Here is a 27,808-nt window from a genome sequence, read left to right on the forward strand (position 1 = left end):
TTGTAGGGCCCTGGTTTTCACGTCTGTAACTGAAGGAGTTGGATTAGATCATCTGCAGCCCCTTTGCGGTCATTATTGCTAAGAAGTACCAGACAGGTTTAGCGTAGCCTATCAGAAATAAAGGTAGGGGCACCTGGGTGGCTCGGTGGGTTAAAGCCCCTGCCTTCGGCTCAGGTCATGATCCCAGAGTCCTGGGATCAAGCCTGGCATCAGGCTCTGTACTCAGCGGGGCACCTGCTTCCTCCTCTTTCTCTGTCTATTTCTCTTTCTACTTGTGATTTCTCTGTCAAATAAATAAAAAAAAATTGGGAGCCCAATGCAGGACTTGATCCTGAGACGCTGGCATCATGACCCAAGCCAAAGGCAGTGGCTTAACCAACTGAGCCACCCAGGTGCCCCCTGTGTATTAACCTTATATCCTAAAACCTTACTATAATCATTTATTAGTTTCCAGAAAGGTGGGTTTTTTTGGTTTTTGTTGTTGTTTTGGTCATTTTTTTCAGGTTTCCTACATAGACAATTATGTCATCTGTGAACATAATTTTATTTCTTCCTTTGTAATCTCTCTACATTTTATTTCCTTCTGTGGTATTATTGCATTAGCTAGGACTTCCAGTATGATGTTGAAAACATTAATGAGAGGGGACATCTTTGTTCATGATCTTAGTGAGGAAGTTTCTAGTTTCTCACCATTAGCTGTAAGGTTTTTGTAGATATTCATCATCAAGGTGATGAAGTTCCCTCTATTCCTAGTTTACTGAGATTTTATCATGTGTAGGTCTTAGACTCTGTCAAATGCTTTTTCTGCATCTGTTGACATGATCTTCTTTAGCTTGTTGATGTAGTAGATTACATTAATTATTTTTGAATGTTGAACCAACCTTGCATTCCTGAAATAAATCCCATATGGTTGTTTATATATGAATGTTCATACTCCACCATTTCATATGTTGAAATTCTAATCCCTAAGACAATGGTATTAGGAAGTGGGGCCTTCAGGAGGTAATTAGGTTTTGAAGGTGGGGCCCTTGTGATTGGGATTAGTGCCCTTAGTAGAACCTAGTAGAGCTAGCTGGTCCCTTCTACCATGTGAGGATATGATGAGATGGTGCCATCTGTGAACCAGAAATCAAGCCCTTTCCATATACTAACTCTGTATGTGCCTTGGTCTTGGACTTCTTAGCCTCCAGAGCTATGGGAAATAAAGTTTATTGTTTAAAGGCTACCCAGTCTCTGGTACAGAGGATCCCTGATTTCATGATGGTTCAACTTAACAATTTTTCAAAGTCATGATGGTGTGAAAGCACTAGACATTTGGTAGAAACCACACTTTGAAATTTGAATTTTCTTTTTTTTTTTAATTTTATTTATTTATTTGACAGAGAGAAATCACAAGTAGATGGAGAGGCAGGCAGAGAGAGAGAGAGAGAGGGAAGCAGGCTCCCTGCTGAGCAGAGAGCCCGATGCGGGACTCGATCCCAGGACCCTGAGATCATGACCTGAGCCGAAGGCAGCGGCTTAACCCACTGAGCCACCCAGGCGCCCCTGAAATTTGAATTTTCATGTTTTCCTGGGCTAGTGGTATGTGGTGTGATACTCTCATGACACTGGTCAGCAGCAGTTAGTCGCAGCTCCTAGTCAGCCACTTGGTCATAAGGGCAAACAACTGATACACCTAACAACCATTTTGTACCCGCATGACCATTCTGTTGTTCACTTTCAGTATAGTATTCAATAAATTACATGAAATATTCAACACTTTTTTTTTTAAAGATTTTATTTACTTGACAGAGAGAGAAATCACAAGTAGGCAGAGAGGCAGGCAGAGAGAGGGGAGAAGCAGGCTCCCTGCTGAGCAGAGAGCCCGACGTGGGGCTCAATGCGGGGCTCGATCCCAGGACTCAGAGATCATGACTTGAGCCAAAGGCAGAGGCTTAACCCACTGAGCCACCCAGGCACCCCATCAACACTCTTCTAAAATAGGCTTTGTGCTAGGAGATTTTGCCCAGCTGCAGGCTAATGTAAGTGTTCTGAGGATATTTAACACAGGCTACACTACACTAGGGTGTTCGGTAGGTTATGGGTATTAAACACATTTTTAATTTATGATATTTTCAATTTACAGTGGGTTTACTGGGACAACCCCATGGTAAGTTGAGGAAGACCTGTATTTTATTATGGTAGCCTGAATAGACTATGACTGTTGTGACATATAGTTCTCTTTATACATTGTTGGATTCAATCTACTAATATCTTATTGAGGATTTTTGTATGTATGTTCATGAGAGATACTGGTCTGAAATTTTCTTGCAATGTCTTTGTCTGGTTTTGGATTAGGGTAATATTGTCTTCATAGAATGAATTAGGAATGTTTTCTCTGTTTCTGTGCTCTGAAAGGGAGTAGAAAGAATCGGTCTAATTTCTTCATTATTTATTTATTTATTTTTATTTATTTATTTGACAGAGAGAGACACAGTGAGAGAGGGAACACAAACAAGGGGAGTGGGAGTGGGAGAACCAGGCTTCCTACTGAGCAAGGAGCCCCATGTGGGGCTCCATCCCAGGATCCTGGAATCATGACTGAGCCACCTGGGCACCCCTAATTTCTTCATTTAAATATTTTTTAGCATTCACCAGTGAGGGATCCCTGGTTGGCTCAAATCCGTTGAGTGTCAGCCTTCAGCTTAGGTCATGATCTCTCCATCTGCCTCCCCCCACCTCCCAGAGCTTTCAAGTCCAAGCTGTCTTGCTAGACTTGACCTCCAAATTTTTTATCTGTAGCCTGATCAGACTGTCAAAAATTCTAGGATGTTTCTCACTGTTTGGTTTCTATACTCCTAGACACAAATCAACAATGCCCTAAGAAAGAAAAGTAGTCAAGAATGTAGGAGTCACTTCAGTGTGTTTCCCCTTCTTGCTGAGCTCTTAGACTCTCAATTCTTGGCTGCTCAAAACCTCAAAACCTTTGTTGTTTTGTTGTTTTAAATACAACTTCTATAATTCCAGTTCTTAGCAGGAGAGATAGTTTATTCCTCAAGGTACCCCATCATCGCTGGAAGCCTGCATCATTAAAGAAATTCATCATGATGGATATATCCTTTAAAAAATTTTTTTATTATTTTATATTTTTAAAAGGTTATTTATTTATTTATTTGACAGAGATCACAAGTAGGTAGTGAGGCAGGCAGAGAGAGGAGGGGAAGCCAGCCCCTGCTGAGCAGAGAGCCCAGTGTAGGGCTTGATCCCAGGACCCTGAGATCATGACCTGAGCTGAAGGCAGAGGCTTAACCCACTGAGCCACCCAAGCGCCCTGGATATATCCTTTAAATGAGATTGCATTTTTAAAAAGTTATTTGTGGTAAAAAACAAACAAACCACACAATATGAATTTTATCCTCTTAAGCACCTTTAAGAAGATAGTTCAATGGTATTAACTACACTCACATTGTTGTGTGATAGATCTTCAGAACTTTTTCATTGCATCAAACCATAATTCTATACTCATGGAACAACTCCCCATATTCCCCTCCTCTGGTTCCCAGCAACCACCATAATACATTGTTTCCATGATTTTGACAACTCTAGTTATCTCATGTGAGTGGAAGCATATAGTATTCCAGTAGTCCTTTTGTGATTGGTCTGCTTTACTCAGCAGAATGTCCTCTATGTTCATCCATGTTGTGGCATATGACAGGATTTCTTTCTTTAATAGAGCAATATAAGATTTCTTAAAGTCTGAATAATATTCGATCGTATGTATATGCCATATTTTGTCTATCCATTCATCTATGGGCATTGGGGCGGCTTTCACCTCCTGGCCATTGTGAATATGCTGCAGTGAACATGCGTGTGTGATTATCTCTTCAAGTTCCTGCTTTAAGTGCTAGATATATACCCAGAAGTGGGATTTCTGAATCGTAATTTATGGTTTCTTTTTTTTTTTTTTGACGGGCCCCCACACTGTTTTCTGTAGTGGCTGCACCATTTACATTTCCACCAGCCGCGCTTAAGGTCCCAATTTCTCCAGGATTACACATTTGAAATATGTGGCAATTAACTTTTTTTTTTTTTTGGACAGACATTATTTTGTCAAAAATGCTTACATAGATTTTTTTTTTTTTTGTAAGTCAGCCTAGACCAGAAGGAGTGTTGACAGAGCAAGGTGTTAAGAATCCTTTCTCTTTTGTTCTGAAGTTAGTCTCTTTATCTACCTCACATTCTTCTCTCTCCTCATGTACCTCAAGGGTGAGAGGGACTGAGGTTTCCTTGTCACAGTGGGGTAAGGTCAGGATGTAAAGCAGCACATTTGGCTAATCAGTCAGGTATGCTTTAAATGTTGTTTATTATCACTATTATTATTTTGGAGATACTTAATGCTGTAAGTAGAAAGGGAGTTGAGCATGGAATCTGGTTCCAAACCGCCTGGGATAATCCGGGTTTTCCCAGCTACTGTATGATATTGGGGCAGATGTCCTAATTCCTCTGTGCCTCATTTCCTTATCCATAAATTGGCAATGCTAACAACACTCACTGCAGAGTTCTTGGCACTAAATAAATTAATATTCCCTAAGCACTTAGGGTAAACCCCAGTCACATACAGTAAGTACTATAAAAGTGTTTGCTAGATAAAGAAATGGTGGAGGGCGCCTGCCTTATCTCTGTGATACCGAAGTGTTCTTGTATGCTTCCCTGGTCCTGGTATGTTTTAGGTGTCATTAAACTGCCCTCTCTGTCTCTCTGGGATGAATGAGAGTATTGTCGTTGGATGGGGAACTTCCACTGGGCAGCGGAGACTGTGGGTTGTGTCAGTAGGAAGTGTTTCTGTACATGCCTGGGTGTAGAGGTGACTCGACTCGGTGCGTTAAAGCAGGTGTTATACACCAGACGAACCGAGCAGGTTCTTGCAAGGTCTGCTCCCTGCGTTCAGGTGAAGCTCTGCGGAGCTCCAAAGGGGCAGCGGGGGCAGCAGGGACCGCGGGCCACCGCGCGCGGCAGGACGGAGTGCTGCCCACTTTAGAACGTCGCGGGGACCGTGGGTTCCACACCTGTCTGCGCCCAGAGACCGAGCTCGTGCGCGCCGGTGTGTGCCAGCAAGGTCGGTCCACACCACCTCCGGGCAGCGACGACCGCGAGCTCGGAGCACTTCGTAGGAGGTGTCGTTACACACTTCCTGTGGGTCTCGCGGACCACGGCGCGTTTCCGGTGCCGGCTGGAGCCCGGGGTCCGAGCCCCCGCCCCGTTCGCCGGCCCCGCCCCGCCTGCGCCCCGCCCCCCGCCCGCCGCGCTCCGAGCCGGGCGCGCGGAGCCCGGGGCGCACGGAGCGGCGCGCGCCGGTCGGCAGAGCCAGGCTGGCGCCCCCGCCCCCCGCCCCGCGCCTCCGTCCGCCGCCCGCCCGGCGCCTTCCCCGCTCTTCTTACCTTCGCTCTCCGGCCCTCCGGCCGCTTTCCTCCCTCCCCTCGGTCCCGCCCCGTCCAGCCCGGGCTCCCCGGCTCCCGCAGGCCCCCCCGCCGCCCGCGTTCCTATGGACAGACGCACAGACACCTGCAGGTGGGTGAGAGCCCGCGCGCGGGGCGGAGACTAGCGCGCCGACGCTGCGACCTGGGCCGGGGAGCCCCTTTGTGTGGGGGGCGGCCGCGCTGAGGTCCGCGCTGCCGCCCCTTCGGCAGCCGAGCAGTGACCCGGCTGAACCCTCTTTTGTCTCCTCTGGGGGTGGGGGGGGTGGGAAGGCCGAGAGTCAGGGCAGCGGACTCGGGCGCCTGGCCGTCGCCGACGACGGGCTTGGGGGCGCGAGGGGTGAGACCCCGGGCGGCCGAACGGGCTCCCGGAGCGAACGCGGGCGGCCGCGGCTCTGGTCAGCCTCGGCGGGGCCGGCCCGCCGCCCAGCATCTCCTGTCGCCGCCGCAGGCGCGCTGCGTGGGTCTGGCTCGCCTGCTCCTGCTCTCGGGTCTGTTTGGAGGTGGGAAGGAGGGCGGGAAGGAGAAAGAAAAGATCTGCCCTCTTAGTTTCCAAGTCTTGAGATGGTTGTGGAGAGAGGCAGAGAGGTGCTTCGGGTCTTTGCCCGACTTGTTTCCCTCGCGGGAGGCACGCTGAGGTGCGTGTGGGGCGTGTGTGGAGGAACGTGCACCGCTCGGGTCCCTTATTTATTGTTTCTAACGGAGGAGGGCTTTCTCCGGAGGGCTCTTCCGCCCCCTCCCCCATCGGAGGCTGCGCACAGAGATTTGTGTTTGTTATCAAATACATCGACAAATGTATTCCCCCGGGCGCGAGCAGGCTGGGCTGACCGAGATCCAGCCCAAATCACAGACCGTTTCAGGTTTTCAGGTGGCTTTTCTCCTGGTTTTAAGGTTAGGTAGGGACTTACAGGCAAATCAAAGACGAACATGGCTGTGATTTCTACAAAATTTGTTTGACATATATACATATTTTAAAGTTTGATGGTAAAAGTTTTGTTATTTTCGAGACTCTTTTTAGGATTAGCATGACAGAATCTTCTACCTATTAAGTAAACAGTTAACAAGCGACAGTGACAGCTTCCACGGTGGAGGTTAAATTGGCGTGCAATAAATATCTAGCTTTGCGTTGAGGCGAAAACCATTATTTTTGCTGGTTTAAAATATGAGGTCTTCCACAGCATGTGGGGAGAACGTGAATGTTAGAACTGATTTTCCTCCCTGTGATGTGCTTTCCCTCTTTTGGTCTGTTTTTATGTATTTTCTCTCTCTATAAAACCCAACGATTGGGTGGTACATGTTGGATATAGTTTTTTGAAAAGTACTGTAGGTGATATTTCCGAATTATATTATTTATCTGGGTGAGTTTCTTATGAAGAGTTGATACGTATTTGTAGATATTCAAATTATAAGTGAAGTTGAATAGGCGCCCAGAAACTTAATTTTACAGATTCAGATTTTTAATGCAGGTACGGATTTTTATCTTTGTATTATTCTCAACCTAGTGCTCACTTCTGGAGACTTCTTCCGCCCCCCTCCCCCAGCGTGTGAGAATCCATATTGACAAATTTAAATCTGATAGTTATCAAGAAGATTAAAAAAAGACTTTTGGGTGCTCAGTTATATGTACAGCTGTATGCAGAACACAGAGGCTTTCTTAAACATCTGAACTTAAAAACATTGTGGTGGAAAACAATTTATTTAAATCTTCATCAAGTAAGATGTAGAGATTCATCAGAAAGCAATGTACAATTTTAATGCAGTTTTAATTAGGTAAACTGATTTTTGTCATTTAAAGAGACCGTTTTAGTGTGCTGAAAAGAGTAGTCTTTTTCTAGGAGAAAAAATTAGCCTAGATTCTTGCCCTAGTTACATTAACAGACTATTGTTATTGCATGCCTAATTTTGTAAATATCTGGAGTGTACATTTTTGTACCCTTAAAACCTAGAAGAGACTACATCTAACATTAATCTCACTAGTTCCTTTGACTTGATCAAATTTTATTCTTGCGTTGACTTCCTGTCTAGATTAGTTAAACGAATTTAGACTGCAGTAGGGCTTAGTGCAAGGCGCTAGTAGGCCCTTGAAGAAGGTTCCTCTTTCTTTTTCAGTAAGGATGGCCCAAGGAGCATAGGTATTGAAATTTATTCAGGCTTTATTAGGAGTGGTGGGATGGAGTTGGAAAACACCAGCAGAGTTTCCGCTATTAGATTACATACTCATTTTTCAGTTCTTAGAAGTTTTAAAAAAGATAAGCCAAGAACTTGAATTATTTGTTTGTGTGTTTATAGGACTGTCAATCAGAGGTATAAGGTTTAAAAAGAGTCACTGTGTAAATGAAGTATTAAGAGTGTGGCCTGCATTGAGAATTGCTTGGCAACTTGTGGTTAAGCATAACAGTTTTCTGGGATTGGCAGTGTATCGTCTTCATCTGGGGTGGCTAAAAGATAACAGCCAGTCTTTTTCCATTTTGTTTTTATTTTTGGCTCTGATATGTGGATATTAATTTTTTTTGTATAATTAACATTAATATTTTCGGGTAATCAGAAACCGTCAAGAGAACTTGACATATTTTCAACTGATTACTCTTCTGGTTTGTTGGTGTTTAGGAAGGCGTATAAATTATTTTGCTCTCTTAATTATTGAAATTTTTTCTGAATATTTTTGATATGACAAATAGTACTTCCAGATATTTTGAATTTGTAAAATTGGATTTTAAATATAGCTGAGCAGTATAAACTGACATTGGCCACTTTCTTTTTTTTTTAAATAACGCTAAGCTGTCCAGTTAAATTTGATAGGCTAGAAAATCCAAAGACTTTTCCTGGTTGTTAGTTATCAGTGTGGTACCATGAAAGGAAACTCAAAATGGCCATTTTAGGTTACCTGGAACCCTCAAAGGACTAGTATTATCATTAGTAATAACCAAATGAAAAGCTGAAGAGTAACAGTTTTATTCTTTGTTATAGACCTGTGATTTTCAAATACTTCTTTTTCATAAAGTTTTTTTTAGCCTGGTATAGAAGCAGGTCTGACTGTGAGAAGTATGGACAGTGACCTCTCATTACAGCCTTTATTGTTCTGCATTGTTTAAGAACAGCACAAACCCATGCTGCTCTTGGAAAATGCGGAATTCATTCTTGGATTAATATTCTGCTACCAGATGTACGAGGCTGGCTCTGAAGAAGCTTTTTCTCTTAAATACTGTCAAAAATAGAGAAGCTGAGGATTGGAGAGAAGCCATTTATTTTGAACAGTTTATTTTCTGACAGTTTGTGTTTGTAAAGAAACCTGCTCATAATATTTACTTAAGAGATCTACATAGTTGCCCGAAGAAGCCCCACAGGTTTCTTTTTTCCCTTTAAAAAAGTTTCCATAGAGCTTAACTCTTATGTGATACTTCTTGACTTGGCTTCTGATTAGTTGATTTATGGACTTTGTTTACCAGCATGTGTGGAGAATTCTTTTGCTGTACAGAAATTGCACTCTGCCTGTGCTCTGGTCTGTTTCCTAGGTAACAAATGTACTGCATAGATTCCATAATGAGGACTGTGGTTGGCTAGTTACAGTGTAAATTCTGTTGTTTGGTAAAGCTTAGTCTCAAATTCAAATAAAGGTCAAGAAACCAAAAGTACTCAAGATGCGAATTTTTGAATTTTATTTTGTATCCAGTGTCAACAAGTTTAATACCCTTTTCTGGAGAAAGGCAAATTATACACAGTATTCAAGTGTATTTTGTAAAGTCTTAAACAGTTGGAGGGCTTTTGACTATTCCGTATTTGTAATACCAGTGGCTCTAGTGACAAAGAAAATGTATTTCAAAACACTTTGTCATACTTCAGTATAGAAAGCAAAGGGATATTTAGGATGTCAATAACCTTCTTTTTTGTATTGGAAGAAAGGTAACATCATATGAACCCTGAAGATAAATTGTGCAACTTCATGTGAAATACAACTTTTAGGGGTGCCTGGATGGCACAGTTGGTTGAACATCTTGGTCTCTTCTCAGGACTTGATCTCAGTGAGTTTGGCCCTGCATTGGGCTCTGTACTGGGTGTGGAGCCTGCTTAAAAAAAAAAAAAAAAAAAAAACAAATAGAACTTTAAAAAACTTTAAGAAGATATTAAAACATTTAAGAAACTTTTAAAAACATTAAAAGTCTTGGGACACCTGGGTGACTCAGTAAGTTAAGCGTTTGCCTTTGGGGCATGTTCCCAGGGTTCTGGGATAGAGTCCCCCATGGGCTCTTTGCTTAGCAGGAAGCTTGCCTTCTGCCTCTGCCACTCCCCCTGCTTTTGCTCATTCTTTCTCTGACAAATAAAATCTTAAAGAAAAAAGAAAAGTCTACTGTAAAATGATGCATTTATACTCTAGCTATTTTCTCTCTTACCTGCCTGAATTTTGGCCTGCTCAGCACTAGGGAGCAAGTCTCTCTTAGATAGCTACAAATTGGAGAATAGCTTTCCACTAACCCTTACTCTTCCTTTTGAAATCTATGGCTTCTATAGCTCTAGGTGCAGGGCAAGAAATAATATATGTGCAATTGCTAGTAATTATTACCTGTTTGTTAAAAAAAAAATTACAGTGAACCAGAATTCTATTAATACCCATTGAAATATCTTTTCATTTGATGACTGAAAATGTTTTAGTTTGTTGACCATCAGGGATTCTGTCAGGCAAAAAAATTAAAAAAAAAAACTTTATTTATCTATTTCAGAGAGAGAGAGAGAGAATCTTCAAGGCGACTCCCTGCTGAGTACAGAGCCTGATGTTGGGCTTGATACTAGGACCCTGAGATCATGACCTAAGCAGAAACCAAGAGTTGAATGCTCAACTGACTGAGTCACCCAGGCGCCCTGAAAAAAAAAAAAAGTTTTTTTTTTTTTTTTTAAATTAATTTGAGGAACACCTAGCTGGCTTAGTCGGTAGAGCATGTGGTTTTTGCTTTGGGGGTTGTGAGTTTGAGGGGTGTAAAGCTTACTTAAAAAAAGTGGGGAGGGGTGCCTGGGTGGCTCCGTGGGTTCTGGCCTTCGGCTTAGGTCATGATCTCTTGAGTCCTGGGATGGAGCCCTAGATGGGGCTCTCTGCTCAGCAGGGAGCCTGCTTCCTCCCTTCCCTTCTCTGCCTGCCTCTCTGCCTACTTGCGATCTCTCTCTCTGTCAAATAAATAAAATCTTAAAAAAAAAAAGTTGGGGTGCCTGGGTGGCTCAGGTGGTTGGACATCTTCCTTTGGCTCAGGTTATGATCTCATGGTCCTGGGATGGAGTCTCCTGTGCAGGGCTGTCTGCTCAGCAGGGGGCCTGCTTCACCCTCTCCCTCTGGCTACCACTCCTCCTGCTTGTGCTCTCTGCCAAATAAACAAAATCTTGGGGGAAAAAAGTTAATTTAAATTCTAACAAATTATGCAAAGTTGCTTCAGTTACTTTACCTTGCTTAGCAGGATTGGTTTTGGATTATTTATTTACTTTTTAAATTAATTTTAATTTCAGGAATAGGATATATCTTGTTTGGGTTTTCTTTCTTCTTGGTTTTCCTCAAAACTGACAACTACTTTAAACATTTTTGGCCTTTTCACATTGAAAATATTACGCCCCTTCAGTTTTCTCTTGCAATTATTTTCCTTATATGTATTTATTCTTTAGGTTTTTTTTTTAAGTAGGATCCACACCCATAGTAGGGCTTGAACTCATGAGCCTAAAATCAAGAGTTGAATGCTGTGCCAACTGAGTCAGCCAGGCACCCCTATTTAGAAATTTTTAAATCATTGCATTATTTAAGACATAATCACCACATATCAAAAGCTCTACTTTTCGAGACTTCATACTTCTGGGACAGAGTTAACAATATTTGTCAACTCCTACCCAGCCAGAACAACTTCCTCTCCCCAGTCAGTATTAGTTATTAAGGGCTGTCATAACAAAGTATGACAGACTGGATGCCTTAAACAACAAAGTTTTCTCCAAGTCTGGAGACTAGAAGTCCCAGATCAAGATGGTGACAGAGTTGGGTTCTTCTGAGTCCCCTTTGGCTTTCAATTTCAGTCTTCCTCAGATGTGTTCACTATGTACCTCTGTCCTCTTCTTATAAGATATCTATCCATAGCCTTAGAACTCACCCAAATGATCTTGTTTTACTTTAATTACCTCTTTAAAGACCCTCTCTCCAAATATTGTCTCATTTTGAAGTACTGGCTATTAGGAACTCAGTGTATTAATGGGGGGGGGCAGTACAGCTCATAGTATTTGTCTGCTCATTGTCTTTCATACATACAGACATACTTCACTACATATGTGTGATATATTCGAGCCCCTAGACTACTTGATTCCTACTCCCTAAGATTTCTCAGTTCTGTTTGCCCCCATAGAAATCACATATTATTCTGTCATCTTTGCCTATCATTAGTCTTGGTTCTCCAGTTAAGTTTATTTAGTACACAACACAAGTCCTTATGCTGAGACTTCTGTAGTCGCGTTTGATAGTCTGAAGCTCTTTGAATCCTCATAAATGGCTCATGTGAATACTGTGTCGTCTTTCAGGTTTAAAACTGTTTATCTGTGGTTTTATACTTGAAGGCCAGTGTGCCTGAATATAAATACTTGGCTCACATTTTTGTTCTCAAGTTTCCTAAATATGTTATTTTGTTGTAGGTTTGGCAGACCTTTACTGTGAAAGGCCAAATAGCAATTATTTTAGGCTTTGTGGAACATGCCACTGCAGTGCAAAAGCAGCCGTATAGAGTATGTAAATGAACAAGCATAATTGCGTTTAGTAAAACTTTATTTACAGAACCAGACAGTGGGCTGGATTTGGTGCACAAGCCATAGTTTGCTGAGTCCTACCCATTTTTTTTAAAAGATTTTATTTATTTATTTGAAAGAGTAAGCATGCGTGAGAGAGCATGAACAGGGGGAGGGGCAGAGGGAGAAGTGGACTCCCTCCTGAGCAGGGAGCCTCATGTGGGGCTCTGTCCCAGGACCCTGAGATTGTGACTTGAGCCAAAGGCAAATGCGTAACCAGCTGAGCCACCCAGGTGCCTCAGAGTCCTATTTTATTTTGTAATTCTGTAAAAAAAAAAAAATTCTGCTAAAAAATGTTACTGTCAGAGTCCAATACCACTTTGATCTTCTTTTCTTTTTAAGTGACTTTATTGTTCTCTGAGATGCCCAAAGACTTTTTTCTTCATCTTTAAAATGTAGTAATTTTGCTAGAGCATCTATTAAGTGTTGGCTCTTCTCTGTTAATTTTTCCAGATACACAATATGGATTTTATAATGTTGGCTTAAGTATTTTTTTCATAAATATTTTCATCAATCATAGATTTTAGTATTTAATCTGTTTTATTGCTCTCATTTTCTTTTTTTGGGGGGGTCCTCTGTTACATGTATGTTGGATCTTCTTTGACTGCCTTTTATATCTATAACTTTCTTCAAATTCTTTTTATCTTTTTTATTTTATTTTTCTATTTTTTCCTTTTAATCCTTTATTAAGCAGGAACTGCAGTTTTGTCTTCCTTTCTGATTTTTTTCTTTCTTATTCTGTCCTGAATTCTATCATTTCTCTTTGTAAATGCTCTTTTTGTGTGGCCATTCCCTTTCTTCCCCATTTTTCTACTTCTGATGTATATTTTATAGCTTCTATCACTTTCATTTCCTTTAATATTAAAATATTATGCTACTGTTCTCACCTACTTTATGGCCATATTTCTGTGATGTTACTTCATTGACTATTAGTACCTTATTTAGTTCTTTTACATCTTTTTCTCATAGTACCTCACATGGGATTAGATTGCATTTCTTTTGCTTGTTCATGTTTATTTATTTATTTATTTTTTTAAAAGATTTTATTTATTTACTTGAGAGAGAGACAGTGAGAGAGAGCATGAACGAGGAGAAGGTCAGAGAGAGAAGCAGACTCCCCGTGGAGCTGGGAGTCCGATGCGGGACTCGATCCCGGGACTCCAGGATCATGACCTGAGCTGAAGGCAGTCGTCCAACCAACTGAGCCACCCAGGCGTCCCTGCTTGTTCATGTTTAAATTAGATGGATTTACTTGTACTTTAGGAGAAGGTTTCTGTGATGGAGATGGAAGTAAGCCAAGGTAGTTCTTTTTTAGTTTCATGGTATGAAATTTTTTCCTTTGTTTCTTATGTGAAATATTAAAAAAATATGGCCACTCAAATAAAATTGGAGTGAGGTAGTATTGCATACCCACTAGAATGGCTAAATGAAAAAGATGAAAAATATCAAGTGGTGATGAGAATGCAGAGTAACTAGAATTCTCAAGCACTGCTGTTGGAAGTGTAAATGGGTACAGAAATCTAAATGGAGGGATGCCTGGGTGGCTCAGTTGGTTGAGCATCCAGTTCTTGGTTTGGGCTCAGGTCATGATCTTGGGGTCATGAGATTGAGCCTCATGTCAGGCTTGGCACTCAGTGCACAGTCTGAGATTCTTTCCTTCTCCCATTCTACCTCCACCCCCAAAGTAATAAACAAAATATTAAAAAGGTATAAGTGGATATAAGCAATTTGGGAAGCTATTTGGTAGTATTTACTGAAGCTATGAGTGTGCATGTATTATGATTCAGTAATTCTACTCAAAGATACATGCTTACTAAAATAAATGTACATCTCCCAAACTAAAGTTCTGCCCAAATGACAATGGTATACTGTGTGGTAGAGTGTTAAATTCATGGCCCCAAGTAAGTTCCATCTCTTGGTGTCTATGCCCATGTGTTGTCCCTTTGCACAACGATTCTGATTTTAACCATTTAACTTATTTTGGCCAGTGGGACATTAGGCAAGTGTGTTGCAGCAGAAGCTTGATAAATGCATACACATTGGAGGGGAAATATTGCCCAGAGACTACAAGATAAAGAAATACGCAAGTAGGAGAGGTCAGGTGAAAGAAAATTGAGGTGCACTAGCTAGTGACCAGCACTTACTGCCAGGTTAGGTGAGTATGACCATCTTTGACTTCCCAGCTGACCTGACCCTCCACCTAAAAGTAGTCACATGAGCAAATTCATGTAAAGCCAGGAGAAAAACTGCCCAGATAACCCACAGAATTGTGAGAAAGGAAGAATTATTTTAAATTATTTAATTGTAGGGACGCCTGGGTGGCTCAGTTGGTTAAGCGGCTGCCTTCGGCTCAGGTCATGATCCCAGCGTCCTGGGATCGAGTCCCACATCGGGCTCCTTGCTTGGCGGGGAGCCTGCTTCTCCCTCTGCCTCTGCCTGCCTCTCTGTCTGCCTGTGCTCACTCGCTCTCTCTCCCTCTCTCTCTCTCCGAAAAATAAATAAATAAATAAATAAGTAAATAAATAAATAAAATTATTTAATTGTAGGGTGATTTGTTACACAACAATAGGAGACTGAATCAAAATGGATACATTTTTCTATATTCATAACAGTGGAATACTGTGGAGCAATGAGAATGAACAATCTGTAACTACATATTATGTATGAATCTCACAGACCTTTGTGGTGCTATAGAAGCCAGGCACAAAAGAGTTGACACTGTGTGCCTCCACATATATAAATTTGCCAAGCAGGTAAAATCAGCAAATTCTGTTAGAAGCCAGAACCTTGAGGAAGTAGTGACTGGAGAGGAGAAAGTAGAGGCTTCTGGGGCACGTAATGTTCTGTTTCTTGATCCGGTTGCTGGTTACATATGTGTGTTCTGTTTGTGAAATTGTGGAATATCAGCAAATTGTTCACTTATTATTTCTCCTTTTTTGATTGTATATATGTATATATATATTTTAGACTTAACTCATTTTCGAGAGAGAAAAAGAGCAAATAAGCACAAGTAGGAGGCCAGGGGGAGAGGGAGAGAGAATCTCAGGTAGATTCCGAGCTGAGCATGGAGCCCAACTGGGGGCTCATTCTCATGCCCTGAGATCATGACCTGGGCCCAAACCAAGAATCAGTTGCTCAACCAATTGTGCCACCTGGGCACTCTCTTTTCTTTTTTTTTTAAATTTTAGAGAGAGTGCATGTGCACAGGGGAGAGGCAGAGAGAGAATCCTCAAATCGACTCCTTGTTGAGTGTGGAGCCTGGTGGGGCTCTGTCCCACGACCCAAGGATCATGACCAGAGTCAAAATCAAGAGTCCAACACTTAACCGGCTGAGCCACCCAGGCACCCCTGATTGTATGTTAACTTTCAACATAAAGGAAGAAAATGTCCTTCTTTTTCTTTTTGTAATTGTATGTTTATTTTTTATTAATTATTTTTATTAACATATAATGTATTATTTGCCCCAGGGGTACAGGTTTGTGAATCGTCAGACTTAAGCACTTCACAGCACTCACCATAGCACATAATACCCTCCCCAATGTCCTTAACCCAGCCACCCTCTCCATACTTCCTTCCCCCCAGCAACCTTCAGTTTGTTTTATAAGATTAAGAGTCTCTCATGGTTTGTCTCCTTCCTGATCCCATCTTGTTTCATTTTTTTCCTTCTCTACCTCCCAAACCCCTCATTCTCCCTCTCAAATTACTCATATCACAGAGATCATATGGTAATTATCTTTCTCTGATGGACTTACTTCACTCAGCATAATACCCTCTAGTTCCATCCTTTTCGTTACAAATGGCAAGATTTCATTTCTTTTGATGGCTGCATAGTATTCCATTGTATATATATACCACATCTTCTTTATCTGTTCGTCTGTTGATGGACATCTAGGTTCTTTCCAAGTTTCACTGTTGTGGACATTGCTGCTATAAACATTTGAGTGCATGTGCTCCTTCAGATCACACATTGGTATCTGGTTTGGCTATTGTGGACATTTGGGTGCATGTGCCCTTTTGGATCACTACATTTGTATCTGGTAAATACCCAGTATTGTGATTGCTGGGTCGTAGGGTAGCTCTATTTTCAATTTTTTGAGGAACCCCCATGCTGTTTTACAGAGTGGCTGCACCAGCTTGCATTCCCACCAACTCTGTAGGAGGGATTCCCCTTTCTCCGCATCCTCACCAACATCTATTGTTTCCTGACTTGTTAATTTTAGCCATTCTGACTGGTGTGACGTGGTATCTAGTTGTGGTTTTGATTTGTATTTCCCTGATGCCGAGTGATGTTGAGCACTTTTTCATGTGTCTGTTGGTCATCTGGATGTCTTTTTGCAGAAATGTCTGTTCATGGCTTCTGCCTATTTCTTGATTGGATTTCTATTTTTATGTATATTTTAGTTCTGTCCACTCATCTGGGGTTCATGGGTCTACCTTATCTCCTAATTTTGTTGAATATCATGTCTTCTGTTAACTGTTGTCCCATCTCTGTGTTTGTTTTCTACTGAGATAATTGTAGATTCACTTGCAGTTATATGAAATAACAGATTCTTTGCCTATTTGCCTGGTTTCCTTCAATGGTAACATTTTGCAAAACTATATAATATCACAACGAAGATATTAACTGTTATGGGCTGAATTGTATTCCCCCTAGATTCATATGATGAAGTCTGAAACCCCAGCACATAGAATGTCAGTGTATTTGGAGGTAGGGCCTTTGAAGAGGTTATTAAGTTAAAACAAGGTTGTTAGGGTGGCCCTAATCCAATCTGCTGTCCTTGTAAGAAGAGGAAGTTTGGACGAAAGAAGAGACACCAGAGATGTTGTGTACAGAGGAAAGACTACGTGAGGACAAGGTGAGAACTTGGCTATCTGGAAGCCATGGAGAGGCTTCAGAAGAAACCAAACCTGTTGACACCTTGATCTTGGATTTTTAGCTTTCCAGAACTGAAAATGAATTTCTGTTATTTAAGCCATCCAATCTGGTATTTTGTTATGGTAGCCCTAATAAATATATTGGCTTTGATACAATCCACCACTTGTATTCATACTGCGTTTTATTGGTACTCAATTGTGTGTATTAGGATCAGTATAGTATATTTTATCACCTACGTATGTTACTGTTTCTCCCAGTCCTTCTATTCTGCTCACATCCTACCAGCCTATTTCTAAGCTTTGACAACCATTTCTGAAATTTTGTTGTTTAACAAAAAATACTATACAAATGGAATCTTATGTAACCTTTGAGATTGGCTATAAGCACAATTCCTCGGAGATTCATCTAGGTTGTTTTATTTATCAGTTTTTTTTTTTTTTAAAGATTGTATTTATTATTTGAGAGGGAGCAGTAAATGCTATTGAAGGAAACCAAGCAGTTGGAGGGGCAGAGAGAGGAGAAGTTGGCTCCCTGCTGAGCAGAGAGCCAGACGCAGAATTTGATCCCAGGACCCAGGCGTCCCAGTAGTTTGTTCTTTTTTATTCCTGAGTAGTAATCCATGGGTGTATCCTAGTTTATTTAACTTCATCTGTTGAAGGACATCTGGGTTGATTCCATTTCTTGACTTACAGATAAAGCTGTTATGAAGGGTACCTGGGTGGCTCAGTCAGTTAAGTGTTTGCTCAGGTCATGATCCCAAGGTCTGAGGCTAGAGCCCCATATGGGGCTCCCAGTTCAGTGGGGAGCCTGTTTCTCCTTCTCCTCCCTGCTTGTGCCCACTCTCTTGCTCTCTCTCTCTCTCTCAACTAAATAAATAAAATCCTAAAAAAATTAAAGCTGTTTTGAACGAAATTTGTAATCTCCTGGGGTACATACTCAAGAGCATAACTGCTGTATCATATGGTAATAATATGTTTAGTCTTTTAAGTACCTGTCATACATTTTCTGGGTGATTGTATCATTTTATATTCCTACCAGCAATACATAAGTTATCCAGTTTCTCCACATCCTTGCTAGCATTTACTGCCCTTATTTCTTATTTTATGCATTGTGATGTATGTGTAGTAATACAGGTTTTTAACTTGCATTTCCCTAGTGGCTAATATAGCACATCTTTTCATGTGCTTATTTACCATCTGTATATCCTCTTCTGAGAAATGTCTCTTTATGTTATTTGCCTATTTTATAATTGGGTTTTAAATTTTTTTTTTTTTTACTATTTTGAGTATTCTTTATGTATTCTAGTTACTAGTCCTTTGTCCTTTGTCTGGTACATGGTTTGCAAGTTTTTTTTCCAGTCTGTACCTTGTCTTAATCCTTTTCACATGGGCTTTCACAAAGCAAAAGATTTTAATTTAAATTTTGCCAGTTTTTTCTTTTAATGATTATGCTTGGTATCAAATTTAAGAACTCTATGCCTAGCCCCTGATCTCAGAGATTTTTTCCTATGTTGTTTTCTCCATGTTTTTAAGTTCTACATTTTATTTCCGTTATTTTTTAACATTTTATTTATTTGAGAGAGAAAAAAATCATCACTGGAAGGGGGAGGGATGGAAGGAGAGCGAGAACCAAATTCCCCGTCTAGCAGGGAGCCTAATGTGGGACTTGATCCCAGAACCCTGAGATCATGACCTGAACCAAAAGCAGGTGCCTAACCAACGGGCCACCCAGGTGCTCCACGTTCTGCATTTTAGAGTTAAGTCTGATCTGTTTTGTATTAATTTTTTTGTTTGTTTGTTTGTTCTGTGTTAATTTTATTTAAGGTGTGAAGTTTAGGTTTAGGTTCATTTTTTGCCTATTAATGTCCAGTTGATCCTGCACCGTTTGATGAGAAAGCCATCCTTCCTCCATTGGATTGTTTTTGCATTTTTGTATAAAAACAATTGAGCATATGTATGGGTCTATTTCTTGGTCTACTTCATCTGTTTTGTGAGATTTGAGGGGAGTCCAAACTAAGCCTTTGCTACTGTTCAGCTTGCTTTGAACTCCTTGTTCATTCTTTGCATAATTTTTTTTTGTTATTATCTTGGAAATTTTTTTCCTATTGATCAAAGGGAACAAATATCTTATTAGGTAAAAAAGGGGGGATAAGATACACAGTAATTTGATTCTCAATAGTTTTTCGAGTTTATCTTCTCCATAATATAGTGATAAGTCAACATATTTGTTTTGGAGAATTCAGTTCTTTTCTAAATTACTTGGGTTATTAACATTTTCACCACAATTATGGCTCAATAATAAGCATACTTTATCTGACATCTTGAAAAAATGGAGCGCTGCATTAATGGATTTTTGTATATCAAAAGTTTATCTCTTGGACAAAACTTAAAATTTTAATTATTTTTAGAGAAAATGTTTCTCACATGTGGTTAAATTTCAATAAAGGTGGCAATTCAGTTCCTTATGGAAATCTGCCAAGAATCCTTTTCTGGCATCTGGATAAACACAAGCAGATAGAGAGAAATTTGTTTCTCTCCCCCAGAAAATTCTTTTAAGCTTTCTGGCTCTGAAGTTTTGCAGCTTTAGGCCAGTTTCCTACAACCAATGCGAGGAAGGTTCCATCCCCCAACTGAAAAATCTGTCTAATGCATGGATTTACCAAACCTTGTTTAAATAGCATTTGAAGATTTCTGTGAAATTTTAGCTGAAAGTATTCCCATTCTACCTTCAGAGCAACATTTTAAGGAATGTTCTCTTTCTGAAAGCTGATAGTTTTATGTGATAGTTTAACCTTCCTGTAAATATTTTCCTTTTGAATATATGTAATACAAGTGAATATAATCAATGAAAAGTATATATTTTTATAAATCATTCTGAGTATATTGTTAAGAATATAGTATATGTGAATATATTCTTGATATGTAATTTTCTTTTTTTTTCCTTAACTGGCTTTTTTTTTTTTAAGATTTTATTTATTTATTTGATAGAGATTGCAAGTAGCCAGAGAGGCGGGCAGAGAGAGAGGAGGAAGCAGGCTCCCCGCTGAGCAGAGAGCCCAATGTGGGCTGATCCCAGGACCCTGAGATCATGACCTGAGCCAAAGGCAGAGGCTTTAACCCACTGAGCCACCCAGGTGGCCCATCTAGCTGACTTCTTTCTGATGGATGAAAGTCTTAACACAGATTATTCCTGTATACTTAGTATTTGTTTAGTGATGTGTTTATACACTGATAAATAATAAAATATGTGCTTTCCATTAATAAAGTAATTGCCTCAAATATCTAGCTTTTTTTTTCTTTTTTAAGTAAGCTCTACCCCCTACTCCCACCATGTGGGGCTCAAACTCATGACTCTGAGATCTAGAGTTGCTTGCTCTACTGGCAGAACCAGCCAGGCACCCCTGGGGTTTTTCTTACTTAAAAATTATTTTAGGGGTACCTGGGTGGCTCAGTGGATCAAGCCTCTGCCTTCGGCTCAGGTCATGGTCTCAGGGTCCTGGGATGGAGCCCTGCATCCGGCTCTCTGCTCAACAGGGAGCCTGCTTCCCCCTCTCTCTCAGCCTGCCTCTGCCTACTTATGATCTCTATCCCTCTGTCAAAAAATAAATAAATAAATAAATAAATAATTTTTAGAGTTAAAATTCATTCTATAGATTTGCCTTAATACCTTTTTAGTTGATGCCTTCCAATATCAAAATAGACATTTTGTCTTTCTAAGAGCAAACTATAGGCCTGAGAAGTAAGCATATCTTTCTACATTATGTAATAAGAAACAATATTTTTGTTAAAAATGAAATAATGTAATTCTGCGTAATGTTTTTTGAAAAAAGTGTATGTAGGTGAAAAGGTCACTCAATTTGGCTATGTGAAAACTTAAATTTTTTAAGTTTTTTTTTAAATGAAATTAAAAAGGAAGGCAACAATTCCAAGAAAATGCAGTGATAGAGAGTTGAGGTCCTGTTGGCACTGTATTATTTTAATTTTAATGATTTACAAGAGAATTAAAACTTTGGGGAAGAATAGGTAAACTGAAGAACAATTATCTGCTTCACTGAAAATTAAACATAAAATAATACAGCAATCCATTTACTTTCAATTTCCTTTTTAAAAATATTTATTTATTTATTTTAGGGGGAGAGAGAGCGAGCAGGAATGGGAGGGGCAGAGGGAGAGAGAATCCCAAGCAGACTCTGAGCTGAGCACAGAGCCTGTTGTGGGACTCAGTCTCATGATCCTGAGATTATGACCACCGAAACCAAGAGCGGGGGCTTAACGGCCTGTGCCACTGAGGAGTCCCTTCCTTCTTTCTGTTTTTCCATCTATCTTTCTCCCTCCCTCCCTTCCTTCCTTTCTCTCTTTCTTTCTTCCGGTATAATTAACGTAGAGTGTTATATATTAGTTTCAAATTTAATCAAATTAGTTTCAGCAGTTCTGTGTTACTCAGTACTCCTCACCAAAAGTGTACTCTTAATCCCCTTCATCCGTTTCACCCATCTCTCTCCACCCCCACCTTCCCAGTGCTAACCACCAGTTTGTTCTATATATTTAAGACTCTGGTTTTTCATTTGTCTTTTTCCCATGTTCCTTTGTTTTGTTTCCTAATCCATTCATTCATTCGTTCATTCATTTATTTGTTTTAAAGATTTTATTTATCTATTTGACAGAGACACAGCGAGAGAGGGATGTGTTCCAGGGGTGTGGGAGAGGGAGAAGCAGGATTCCTGTTAAGTAGGGAGCCTGATGCGGGACTCCATCCCAGGACCCTGTGATCATGACCTGAGCAAAAGGCAGATGCTTAATGACTGAGGTGCCCCATTAATTAATTTATTTATTTATTTTTTAAATCTATCAAATTAGCAAAAATATAAAATGAGATAATGCCCGTTGTTCTTGAGGGGAAAGGAAGGGAGGAAGTTATTCCATATATATTGCTGATGGGTATACAGAATTCTTTTTTTGTTCTTTTAAACTTTGAAAGTGTAGGGGAGGAAAAACTTTCTTCTACCCTCTTTGATTCTGTGGCTTGGCTTAAGAAATTAAACAGATTGACAGGAGAAAACCATACAGGTGTTTGGTATATTTTTACATGCACATAGAAGTCTTCATAAGGCAAATGAAGACCTGAATGAGCAGTTAGAACTGAGAGTTTATATATATTTTATTTTATTTATTTGCTTATTTACTTTTTAAAGATTTACTTATTTATTTGACAGTCAGAGATCACGAGTAGGCAGAGAGGCAGACAGAGAGGAGGAACCCCGATGAATGCGGGGCTCCATCCCAGGACCCTGCGATCATGACCTGGGCCGAAGGCAGAGGCTTTAACCAACTGAGCCACCCATGCGCCCCGAGAGTTTATATATATTTTAATCAAAGGATCAGTATATTTGTGGGGAATTGACTAGACAAAGGAGTTTTAGCTAGAGGCCATAAATTGTGAGACAGTGATTAGAAAATATATGGGGGAAACTAATGGAAGATAAGGGTTATTTTGATAGGTATATTTTTACAGATCAATTTTGGCATCATCTCCCAGTCTCTAATCCTAAGAATGTTCTTCTCTTCCTGCAGAAGAAGGGCACCTTTCTCATGGGAAATTTTATGACCTGCTTTTAGGTAGAAAGAGGGAGGTCAGAGAGACCTTCCTGCATTTGCTATTTCTCACATGCTTTCAGCCCAAAGTAATTGCCAAAGTGACGTATTTGGCACCTTCTGAACCCCTTCAAAATATAATACATGTGCCAATAATAAACAAATTGTGTATCTAGTTGATGAATTGTTACAAACTGCGTAAATGTGACTAGCACTCCTATCAAGAAGCTGGACTTTATCAGCACCTTATAGGAACACCTTGTATTCCTTCCAGTATCTAACACCATCTTCCTGAAGGAAAACAAGTGTCCTGACTGATTGCTGAGTCATAGGGTATACATGCTCAGCTTCAGTAGAGACTGTCAGTTTTCCAGAGTGACTGTATCAATTTATACTGCATCAGCAGTGTGTCAGTGTCCCAGTTCCTCAACTTCTTTGTGATTATCATTTTGAAAAGCATTTAACAGAATGTATCAAGAGCCGTAAATACATCTATACCCATTTATCTAGTAATTCTACTAATTGAAAGGATGGAAAAAGATACATGTACAACAACATGCTGCGAAACATGAAGCAGAGATCAGAGACCACAAGCTGTATCTGGCCATCTGTAGCCCAAATCCGGTTACAACCATTTGTTTTTTTGTGGCTGCTTTTGTGCTACAATGGAAGAGTTTAGTAGGTATTTCAGAAACCTTGGAAAACAAAATATTTACTGTCTCTCTCCAGAAAAAGCTTTCTGACCCCTAAATCAGAGCATTATTTAGAGTAGTAAAAGATTAGCAATAACCAGTATATCTGTCAGTTGGGGAATTACTGGATAAATCCTGGTGTAAGCACTTGATAGAATAGGATATAGCCATTTAAATTCATCCAGCAAATATTTATTGGGCATTTGCTACATGTTAGGTACTTTTCTAGGTGCTGACAAATCAGCAAAGACTAGAATTCATGCCCTCATTGACCTCTAATTTTAGTGGAGGAGTTAGAAAATAAGTACATGAGATAACATGTTAAGAGGTGAGTGCTAACATGGTAAAAAAAGGGAAGGAAGATACAAAAAATTTCAGGGCGAGGGCTTGACATTTTAGATTGCCTTCTTTCTCTGAGAAAATGACTTTTGAGTAAGGACTTGAAATAAGTGAAAGGGCTTGACATGCAGGTAGCTAGAGGAAGAACATTTGAGGGAGAAGGAAAAGCAAGTACAAAGGGACAAAGTTGGAAATGTGCCTAATGTGTTCTAGGAACAACAAGAAGAGGAAGGGCTGTAATAGAGTGAAGGAGGAGGAGAGCAGCAAGGGATGAGGTCGGACAGGTCATTGGGTGGTGGTAGCAGTGAGGACGCATCATGGTCAGCCTTGTAGCAACATGAAAAATCCGTGTCATAAATTTATGTTCAAGTTTTTGAAAAAAAGTGCTTTTCTCACTTCCATTTTCCCCTCCCTCCCTCTCTGCTCAGTAATGACAATCATGTAAAGCAATGCATAATAAGGAAAAGACTAGAATAAAATAATGCCAACATTTTTAATGTCCTGGGATTATGAATTATGCTTCTTGCATACTTTCTATAGTTTGGTTATCTTTTATAATAAAATACATATTTAGAAACTTGAATGATTTTGCATACTTTAGAAATCAGTTACTCTAGTTTATTGTAGCCTGCCAATGGCTAGCACTCTTTTTTTTTTTTTAAAGATTTATTTATTTATTTATTTGAGAGAAGGCACAATCATGGAATGAGGGGAGGGAGCAGAGAAGGGGAAAGAGAGAATCTCAAACAGACTCCCTGCTTAGTGCAGAGCATGTCATGGGGCTCAGTCTCAGGACCCTGAGATCCCAACCTGAGCTAAAACCAAGGGTTGATGCTTAATTGACTGCACCACCCAGGTGCCCTGGATAGTACTGTCTTAAATCATATAAGGGGTTGCTAGGTTTTTAATTATTAATTTTTCAGTGTTTGAACCAGAGGAACATGGGGATTATCTATTTTAAGCCCTTCATTTTATGTTTTATAGGTAAGGAACTCAAGCTTTCAGTTCTTTTTCTTAGGTGTTGGTATGTTCCATCACTATTGGTGGTTATTTTGCACTTAAGTGATTTTTGTGATGAATGATTTACTTAATCTTTAACATAAAAAGAAAATCCTTGAAAATAATGAAATCCAAATCTGTGTTCAAATCTTCTTAGTGTGAAAACCAATGGAACAAAAACAATGTTAATAATGAATTCTTTTGGCTAGCATCTGGTTAAGATCATGGATGTAGGAGAGCTCAGACTGCTTTGGTTTGTTTCTGGCCCTTATTATTGCTTAACCTCTCTGTGCTTTGGTTTCCCATTTACAAAATGATTTGTTACTAGGTATATACCTCATAGGGTTGTTGCAATGCTTAAATGAATTCATATGGGTACAATTCCAGGCACCTAGGCCAAATTATTGAGGCTTAAATATCAGGAAGGGAAGGTATTTGAACACTAGGTACCGGAGAAAATTGAGCTCAATAAATACTTGTGTTGTTCAAAGTGTATATATCTCTCTACTTTGACTTCATGGTTATCTTATAGCAATTTACTAACATTTTAAAGCATATCATCTTAATTAGCACATTGGCTTCAAATTGTCCTGTTATAGCACTTATGCTATAAACCCTTCACAGATGGTTATCAAATTTGGGGGGAAATAATACTTATTTTTATTTGAGTAAGAGAAATATTGTGACTTAGTTGAATGGCCTGAGTGAGTGGGTCATGTGACAAAACACAGAGCAAGATGAGTGGTAAAAGGCCACTGGCTGGCCTAAAAACTGGCTGGCACAGAGTCCAAGCAGCTCTAAGAAAGATTGCTTGTTTACTGGAACATGCAAGAACTTTGTTTCATGCCTATATAGGTCAGGGCATTAAAGAGCTCCATATACACAGACACACACTGGTGAAAGGGAATCAAGTAGAGAGTGAGAAGGATGTAACCTTGTCCTTCGAAGTGTGCCACCAAAATTTTAATATTTGAGTGATCTTAACCTCAGAGAGGCTGAGCACCATAGATCTCATATAATGGGTATAGTTAAGAATTAACACTTTTTAAGTTTTTCTAGAAAATGACTTTCAAAATATATGATAGAACTTGTTAAAATTTGAAGTAAGGGGGCACCTGGGTGGCATAGTCCGTTAAGCATTGGACTCTTGGTTTTGGCTCAGGTCATGAACTCAGGGTCATGAAATCAAGCCCCCTAGCTGGGCTTTGAAAGCTCACCTGGGAGTCTGGTTAAAGTTTCTCTCTCCTCATCTACCTACCTTTCCTCCTGCTTGACCCTCCCCTCCCAAATAAATAAATCTTTAAAAACTTTTGAAGTATGGATAAAACAAGATTTAACTTAGAGTACTTTGACTACTTGTGGGGAAAAGAAGTTGTATTTTTCTTAGTGGCATTTATCTTAGTGAAGGATAATTTTATATACACGCTGTGTCCCTAATGTATTTTGTGTTTGTGGCTATTTGGGGTTTGCATAAAATTCTATTACTTTTTAGTGGGAAAAAATCTGAAATATTTTTGATATGCTGATTTTGTTTTCTTCAGTACTAAGTCTTCTGAAGTTTTACTTGCTCAAACTGCTTTTTTCTTTTTAACATAGCTGGATAAATACAGTTATAGTCAGCAGTGTTCCTGTCACACCAGCTTCACAAGAAAGTTTCTGCCTTCCTTGCAGAATCATGGGTTATAACTTAGGGTTTCTGTGGGCACATTAATTCTGAATAGAATCTGGGGATTGTTCTTAACTAGAAGTGTGGTGGTTTTGGTAGTGAGTTCCTAACAGGACTTAGGTACTTATATGCTCAGTAGGACATTGCTGTTTTAGCAGTTGTGGCATTTAATTGAACCTGAACTTCCCTTGGAATCTTCCTAGTCCGTTATATTAAACTGAGAAAGTTTTTAAAAATGGAACTCAGTATTTATGATTTAGTTAATAGGTAAGCTAAGGGGGCACCTGGGTAGCTCAGTGGGTTAAAGCCTCTGTCTTCAGCTCAGGTCATGATCCCAGGGTCCTGGGATGGAGTTCCACATCGGGCTGTCTGCTCAACAGGGAGCCTGCTTCCCTTCCTCTCTCTCTGCCTGCCTCTCCGCCTACTTGTAATTTCTGTCAACTAACTAACTAACTAACTAACTAAATAAATAAATAAATAAAATCTTTTAAAAAAATAGTTAAGCTAGGGATTTATATATATATATATATTTTTTTTTTTTTTAGATTTTATTTATTTATTTATTTGACAGAGAGATAACAAGTAGGCAGAGAGGCAGGCGGGGGCGGGGGAGCAGGCTCCCTGCCGAGCAGAGAGCCCAATACGGGTCTTGATCCCAGGACCCCAAGATCATGACCCAAGCCGAAGGCAGAGGCTTAACCAACCCACTGATCCACCCAGGTGCCCCAAGCTAAGGACTTTTAGAAGCGTTTGGAGGTGGGAGGAAGGAAGCCATGCATTTACAGAGATCTTCGTGAAACATAGAATTATGACACTGGATTAGCCTTTCTTTCATGGTCCTCTGCTGTTCCACTAGGCTCTGGTCCAAAGAGTAGCATATGACTCAGACTTCCCCTTAACACTCTTGTTGTTGCGTTTGGTTTGGTGTATCATATGCACATAGTTAATCTGAATACTCAGGATGTATGGAATCTCTCTAGGTTTTAAGAAATGACTGTGATTGAATATTTTAGTTTGATTCTTTTGTGAGGAATTTTTTGTTCTGTGAGATAAATATACAGCATTAGGACCAGGGGACCTAATTTCTTTTTATTTATTTATTTATTTATTTATTTGACAGAGAGAAATCAAAAGTAGACAGAGAGGCAGCCAGAGAGAGAGAGAGAGGGAAGCAAGCTCCCTGCTGAGCAGAGAGCCCGATGCGGGACTCGATCCCAGGACCCTGAGATCATGACCTGAGCCGAAGGCAGCGGCTTAATCCACTGAGCCACCCAGGCGCCCCTGGGGGGACCTAATTTCTTATCAACTAGGATATCAATCAAACTTTCTGTTCCTGTAAGGTCAAGTAAGACTCTGAGATATTGTGTCTCTTAGCTTTACTTGGTAATTCTTAATCT

The 27,808-nt window shown here is 40.1% G+C and overlaps 1 protein-coding gene across 3 annotated transcripts in view; it reads left to right on the top strand.

Moving 5' to 3' along the window:
- Positions 1-5,289: 5,289 nt before the first annotated feature.
- Positions 5,290-27,808, top strand: part of KIAA1958 (KIAA1958 ortholog) — a 160,930-nt gene continuing 138,411 nt past the window's right edge. For 2 of the 3 annotated variants that reach the window (XM_045081716.1, XM_045081715.1), the window contains exon 1: positions 5,290-5,547. The gene's annotated coding sequence lies outside the window, so the exon portion shown is untranslated. The remainder of the gene's footprint in view (positions 5,548-27,808) is intronic. The other variant, XM_045081714.1, reaches the window with a different exon arrangement.

This window comes from Mustela putorius, unplaced genomic scaffold, assembly GCF_011764305.1.
Source record: "Mustela putorius furo isolate JIRA1106 unplaced genomic scaffold, ASM1176430v1.1 tig00000580_pilon_pilon_pilon, whole genome shotgun sequence".
Taxonomy (NCBI): Eukaryota; Metazoa; Chordata; class Mammalia; order Carnivora; family Mustelidae; genus Mustela; species Mustela putorius.